The sequence below is a fragment of the Saccopteryx leptura genome, chromosome 2, assembly GCF_036850995.1.
Source record: "Saccopteryx leptura isolate mSacLep1 chromosome 2, mSacLep1_pri_phased_curated, whole genome shotgun sequence".
Classification (NCBI taxonomy): Eukaryota; Metazoa; Chordata; class Mammalia; order Chiroptera; family Emballonuridae; genus Saccopteryx; species Saccopteryx leptura.
In genome coordinates, this window is record NC_089504.1 from 203,228,705 (window position 1) to 203,236,706 (window position 8,002).

The 8,002-nt window shown below is 37.4% G+C and overlaps 1 pseudogene; it reads left to right on the forward strand.

The window, feature by feature from the left end:
- Positions 1-1,228: 1,228 nt before the first annotated feature.
- Positions 1,229-3,193, forward strand: LOC136391783 (actin, cytoplasmic 1-like; annotated as a pseudogene).
- Positions 3,194-8,002: the final 4,809 nt, after the last annotated feature.

Genomic DNA, 8,002 nt, shown 5'->3' on the forward strand with positions numbered 1-8,002 from the left:
GGGTTTGGTTATATATTTAGCCAACTTTTTGCTCGATCATACCTTTGGGTGTATTGCAAAACATCTGGAGGCTCCAAGGATAGGTTTTTCTGTTTCTGGTTGAAGATCTTGTTGAGTTTTGGGGGAGATTTATCAGTATCGCTTCCTACCCCGCCATTACTCTGACGTCATCTCTGAAAAGATTATTTTCATTGAAGCAATTATGCATTTCAGAATTACAAAATTAGCATTATTAGTTTCTTGTTAAACTGTGACCTTTTAAACAAAATACCTTTACATTTCTGTAATTACCAGAAAGGGGGAGGGGAAATAATGAAACAAAATTCCAAGTATTTAGGTGTATGAGTATTTGAATTTCATCATTTGTAGTGCTCATTGATGCTATAGAATATGGCTTTATAATTTGTTATAAAACATTTAAAGACAAAATGAGTGACATACTCATTAATTCAAAGAAATAAACATAACAAAGTTTATCTCTGGTATTATTTTGAAAATAAGAAGCTTGTGTAAAGAAGATTATCTAGAGTTGAAAGGTAGGTTAATAGGCCTCTTAATAACAGGCTTATGCATTAAATAACCAGTCAAGAATTTAAATATATGACTATGATTCATTGAGGAAGCAGAGTTATAATGTAGGCATAATTTCTGTCATTATTGACCAAAGTTATTTTTATGGTAATGACTTTTCCAAAAACCAGCTATAAAAGAACATAAATACAAACTGCTAGAAATACAAATGCTTTTTTAGTTTTTGATTTTTCTTTCACTTACTCTTAGAATATCTGCATTTATTCCTGCACAGGCATTTCAATCTTTATAGTGACTTTGATTCAGTTCAACAAACATTTATATAACCCCAACTATGAACAAGACACCATGGGAATATGAAGACAAAAATGGTCCTTTGATTGATAATACTGTAATTCCCTGGAGAGAATATGTTTGTTGCACTTTATCTTTGAAGAAACAGCTTAACTCAGCTTTTAAATTTTAAAAAAGTTCTAATTAAACTGCCCAGACCACTTCCAACCAGCAGCACAGGCCCTTTGCCTTCACCCCCATACTGCCTTTGCTGGTTTTTACCACCTCCAGCTCATCATGGTTGATGATATTGCTGCATTCCTGGTCAACATCTCTGGCATGTGCAAAGCCAGTTTTGTGGGTGACAGTACCCCCAAGGTTGTCTTCCCCTCTATCATACAGTGCCACACCTTCACCCCCACTCTTGTACTAGGGAGTGATGGTAGGCATGGGCCAGAAGGCCTCCTGTGTGGGCGATGAGGCCCACAGCAAGAAGGGCATCCTGATCCTGAAGCACCCCATCGAGCTCAGCATCATCACTAACTAGGACAACATGAAGAAGATCTGGCATCACACCTTTTACAATGAGCTGCATGTGTTCCCCAAGGAACACCCCCTCCTGCTAATAGAGGCCCCCCTGAACCCCAAGGCCAACTGTAAGAAGATGACCCAGCTCATGTTTGAGACCTGAAACACCCAGCCATGTACGTGGCCATCCAGGCCACACTGTCATTGTACGCCACTGGCTCTACCACTGGCATTGTGGACTCCAATGGTGGAGTGACCCACAATGTGCCCATCTATGAGGGGCACGCCCTCCCCCATGCTGTCCTGCATCTGAACCTGGCTGGCAGCTACCTTGTGAAGATTCTCAGGGAGTATGGCTGCAGCTTGACCACCACAGCTGGGAGGGGTATCATGTGTGACATCAAAGGGAAGCTGTACCTTGTTGCCCTGGACTTTGAGCAGGAGTTGGCCACAGCAGCCTCCAGTGAATAAACTCACATTTACCCATTTCTCCTCCCTGGAGAAAAGCTGTGAGGTACCCTACTGTCAGGTCATCACCATTGGCAATGAGTGGTTCCCTGAGGCCCTTTTCCAAACTCTCTTCTTGGACATGGAATCTCGTGGCATCCATGAAACTACCTTCAGTTCCACCATGAAGTGTGATGTTTACATCTGTAAAGACCTCTATGCCAACATGATGCTGTCTGGTGGGGCCACCATATACCCAGACATTGCTGACAGGATGCAGAAAGAGATCACCACCCTGGCTCCCAGCACAATGAAGATCAAGATCATTGCATCCCCTGAGCACAAGTATTCTGTGTGGATATGCGGCCCCATCCTGGCCTTCCTGTCCACTTTGCAGCTGATGCTATCAGCAAGCAGGAGTACGATGAGTCCTGCCCCTTTGCTGTCCACCACAAATGCTTCTGTCAGACTGTTACTTTGTTGGTTACACACTTCTTGAGAAAACCTAACTTGCACAAAAAACAAAATGGGATTGGCATGGCTTTATTTGTTTTGTTATTGTTGTTTGTTTTTGTGATTTTTTTTGTGTGTGTTTGACTCAAGATTTAAAAGCTGATACAGTGAAGGTGACTGTAGCCTGTTGGAGCAAGCATTCCCAGACGACAATTAGGCCGAGGATTCTGATTGTACTTTTTTTTAATAGTTATTCCAAATATCATGAGATACCTTGTTACAGGAAGTCTCTTGCCTGCCCCAAAGCCTCCCACTTCTCCCTAAGAAGGGCTAGTTGTCTCCCAAGTCCACACAGAGAAGGGTGATGATGGAATTGCTTTTGCGTAAATTATATAATTCAGATTTTTAAAATTTTGCCTTAATACTTGTTCTTTTTGTTGTTTCAATTTGAATGGTCAGTCATCACGACCCCCTTTTCTTTCCCCTACATGAGGTGTATGAAAGCTTTGGTCTCCCAGGAACTGAGTTGAGTTGTGTTGGCAACCAGACTTCACCTGTATACTGACTTGAGACCAGTTCAATAAAGTATATATCTTAAAGAAAAATAAATACTAATCAGTGTTACAATAAAGTTACAGTACTTCTAGCAGAGATTTTGATCAAGTAACTGGCAGCTCTTCTCCCTGCCAGCTCACTAAAGTACTCAGTATTTTTTGTTTCAGCATCACGGAATGTCACTGCTTGAACAGTGCCCTGCAGTAGTCAATTTATTTTATAGCCTACTCAGCAAAATTGTTTCCATGGCTGCCGGCCATTGGGTGTATGCTAATTCTATGACTTGGCACAGCCATGCTTCCTTCCATTTGACTTAATTTAAGCATTTTTTCTGGCTATAGCTTCCAGTGAATGCCCAAGCTTTTTTGGAAAACGTGCTAGAAAGAACATTGAACTGACCATTTGATACACAGGTTGGAGCTTTGGGGACATGATCATGTGGCTCTGTCTTACTATAGTTTTAAAATCTATGAAAATGAACATTTGAAATATATCTTTTCAAGGTCACTTTCAGCTTCATTTCATCATCTATGTCAGTGTCTCTCTACTGCTGGTCCGTGGACTGGTGCTGGTTTGCCAGAAAAGTTGTGCTGGTCCGCAAAATTGTTTACCACCTGATGTTGTATGAGGATTATAGACCCAATGATCTTAGTTGAATTTGCTTATGCTCAGGGTGATTGTCACTTATCAGCCAGTATAATCAATGAAAATACTATTGACTTCATCTTAGATATCTGTGGAACTTGTAGGCTCCTTTGAACAACCTTTTGCACAATCAGAGCATATACAAATCATGTGCAACATTCAGACAAACGTGGTATTTAATGCATGTGGAGTTTGAAAATCAAACACTAGCTTGTACCGTGTTGCACTGTTACATGCAGCAATATATAAACTTTGTTCATTGTGTCTTTTTATTTCCGACCAGGTAGGTTACTTGTTCCAAGTGTATAAAGATTTAAAACCACTGGTCTGTGTATCTTTTCTTCTTAACTCTCCACTGCAGAGCACAGGAGAAGTCCTCCAGCTTCAGAATCACAGAACCAGGCCTCACACCACGCTCACTTTGTGGGATTTGCTTTCCTTATCTACACCAGAGAGACAGCCATGCTTTCATCTCAAAGTTCCTAGGATGAGTGAACTGACCAGGCAACACAGTGACTAATAAACTGCTCAGCGTGGAGCAGTTGCCTTCCCTTCTTGGTCCCCAAAGGTCACATTTCCCTGTTCCTTTCCATCCATACTCACATGTACCCATTTGCTCTTCGGGCCATTTACAGATGGCCCTGACTAGTGTTCAGAAGACAGGGAAGAAGTGGGCCCCACAGTGCTCTCCATGGACTGCTAGCTGAATCACAGCCAGGACTGCCTCAGTGACCCTGTGTTATTGTGACAGGGGAAAACTTGTCGTTTATGTAAGAAAATGGTGTGGAAGTCCAGCTGTGCTGTGACGTAGGTAGAATAATTCCATATTAGTGGAGACGCTGCTGTTTGCAACAACACGGAGAGATCTTGAGAATATCATACTAAGCAAAATAAGTCAGACAGAAAACATCAAGAACCATATGATTTCACTCATATGTAGGATATGAAACAAAAGAAACGGAACAAACAAGACAAAGAAAACTAATAGACACAGACAACAGTATGGTACTTTACAGAGGAGAAAGGGAGTGTGGGTGTAGCAAAGGGTAGAGGGGGTCAAATGTATGGTGACTGAAGACTTACTTTGGGTAATTAACATACAATGTAATATAAAGATGATGTATTATATACAATTGAAACCTATGTAAATTTTATTAACCACTGTCGCCCCAATGCATTTAATTAAAATATATTCAACTAAAAATAAAATCAATGTTAACCAACTAAAATATTTAAAAAGCAAAAGGGGAGATAAAAGTTGTTGTAGGACTTTTGTGAAGATGAAATGAGTTGACAATATAAACCTTTCAAAACAGTACCTGGGACATAGTAATTATAATCTGACATCATCATCATCATTATTATTATTAATATCTCAAGTAAAAGAGGACCAAATTAGTCTCAGAGTTTCCAATAAAAGTATATAGTATGAAGATGTGAGTTTAGCTTTAACAGCCCAGATAATATTTTACTAAATCATCAAGTCAGAAATTTTGGATCTTTTTAAAATAAGATAATTTGGCCTCAGTTCATAATACTTATAAACTACTTCTGGTAAGACTTTGTGCATTTCCTTTTCTGTTCCTCTGAGGTACCAAAGAAAAGATTTTATATTCACAATTGTATTATTTATTACTTTACACTGTGACTTAAAATAATAAATCTATCAAAGTTTAAAAGTTTAAGTCAATAAAATACTGTCTATATTTTGACCACAACTTTCATAAAACACATAATGAAGAATGTGTGATATTTTAAGTCTTTGGCAGTATATTGAAGAATGAGATTCCAAATTGTTCTATTCATATAATAAAACAATAGAGTCAAACCTTTCAAAATGTTGGAATAAGGAAAAATTTGCCATGCCCAAGGCTCTTGGTATTGTGGGAATTAATATAAGGAAGTAAATCATACCTTGCTGCTTTTTTTTTTTTTTTTTTTTTTTTACTTTAAAGACAATACATAAGCTGCCTTGTGTAAAAATAAATGTGTTCTCATTCAAACAGTCTACTTTTACACTGTGGTTGCTGTCGGAGTTGCCCTGTGTGAGTGGGAAGTGGATATTTGCCAGATAAATGGAGACCATTCCCCACAGAATGTTACATGTTTAGGTAATCAGGTATCTAGAATGACATCAGGTGACTTCCTTAGGTGTGTAAGAAAAGGAACCAAGAATATAGAATGTTTTCTTTTCCTTGACTTGTCATGAAACCTAAAGATGGCCTGCCTGGTAGTTAAGCAAAACAGAAACAGCAGCTTCTGGTATTGTTTCCCTTAACCTCTCTTCGCAGTTTTCATATGTACAGTTTGAGTATATACTAAGGTCTCGTTTCATGGATAACTCATGAAGTAAGTGATTGTGTGTAACCATTTATGAAACATCTGGGATAAAGATAATACAATTCAAAAGAAGAGACAGGGAACAATATGTCCTTTCATCTTTAATCCCCAAAATGCTCCCGTATGTCTGATGGTGTATGGGTATAAAGTGAGCTATCAGCATGTGTCACTGGAAGGCAGGATGAGTCTGGATCATGACTTCCACTCTCAAGGTTTTTTTTTTTTTTTATTAAATAAAATATTCAATATTGGTGTTGGGCTGGAAAACATACAAGACATGTTTCTGATTCTGAATGAACTTGCCTTCCAGTTGAGAAGGTAAAATATATGGGTCTAAACAGTAATTTGTGAGAATAGACAGTATGAAACATTCTACAAAGTACAGTTTATTCAAGGACTAAATGAATAAGTGTTATCTGTTTGGAGAACATGAGAGGTCTAAGATGTTATTTTTTGAGGAAAGAAAAGCCAATATATAGGATAAGTGTAGCAAAAAAGATCAGAATCAAAGGTGAAGGAAATTGTAGAAGTATACATACAGGTCAGAAAACATAAAGAAAGATTGTTGGTCTAGGCTCATTTGTTAGCTGATTTATGAGAGTAGGAAGTGTAAGTGAATCTAGAAAGATAGGGTAAAATTTTGGAGGGTTCTGAATGTAGGATAAAAGAATTCAAAATTCTATCAGCCAGAAAGAATACATTGAAATCTTTTGCAGTAGAATATGTAAAAACCCGTGCATTCTTTTTTAGTAGGAGTTTTTGGTGGTGGCTATATGCAAATATTTTCCTGCTAATTTTTGTATTATATTTTTCTGCAAGAATTTTTATGTTAACTGGAGAAGCAAATTAAGAAATTAAAATAATGACTTTATGAGAAGTCTATATTTCAGACAAAAAAAATGTGTTGATGGTGTATAGGATAATTGGGGAAGGGGGAATCTAAAATCTAAATCCCAGGTAACTCTTTAGAGTGACTTTAAGCATGTCTGTCTTGGAGTTACTCCTGTTATTGTCTATGCACTTGAAGAGTTACTTTATGTCACAAAAGAGTTACAGGGGTCGGGAAGCTTTTTGGCTGAGAGAGCCATGAATGCCACATATTTTAAAATGTAATTCCGTGAGAGCCATACAACGACCCGGGTACATTACGCATTATCTGATAAAAATTTGGTGTTGTCCTGGAGGACAGCTGTGATTGGCTCCAGCCACCCACAACCATGAACATGAACAGTAGGAAATGAATGGATTGTAATACAAAAGAATGTTTTATATTTTTAATGTTATTATTATTGTTTTTTATTAAAGATTTGTCTGCAAGCCAGATGCAGCCATCAAAAGAGCCACATCTGGCTTGCAAGCCATAGGTTCCCGACCCCTGAGTTAAGAAGTAGTAGTCAGTAGAAATAATATTATCAAATGCTTTCTTTTAAAAATTGAAAAAATCTGTCATACATGCAATGAACTGAATGTATTCTACTTATAATAAATTAGGTTTTCTGAATAAGTTTCCTACCAAACTTATTGAAAATAGCATTTTGTTGCTATGACAACCTAGAAGAGCAATTTGAAAGTAAAACATTAAAGGTGAGGCAGAAAAGACAAATAGTTTATATTTAGCTAGATGGTATTCCTTTTTAATTTTTATAAATTCAGGGAGGAATTTGGAATTCTTATCATGTTCAAAATGAGTTATTTCCCCCCTAAAATGATGTAAATTTAGAATTGCTGGTACATTTGCATCCTTTGTTGGTTATGAAATGAAATGGATATCCTCTTCTCCATTTTTATGAATCTCAAAAGCCTTATTTACCTATTTGAACTCTGATTGTTTTTAATAGATTCAAAACATTTTGGTCCATAGCTCAGGATATTATCGCTATTTATTGTTAGAAGCTCTGCTTTTCAGAGTGGGTTTTATAAATCCTAAGGTTTCCACAAAATAGCTCGATGGTTTCTTTGGAAGGAAGTATGGACATTATACCACTTGACTTAGGTGTTTTCTATTTCTTTTAGGTTTTACCTCAACACCACACTAGGACTTTGTAACCGTGAAGCTCAACAAAAGAGCACAAGTTTCATAACTCAAAAAGATTGAGCAGTTTGATTAAAAATTAGAAAAATATTTATTTATTTTTAATTAATTTTTAGAAAGTGATAAAGAGAAAAGAGAGAGTAAAATAGGAAGCATCAACTCTGTTTTTTGTTTTACAGAGACAGAGAGAGAGTCAGA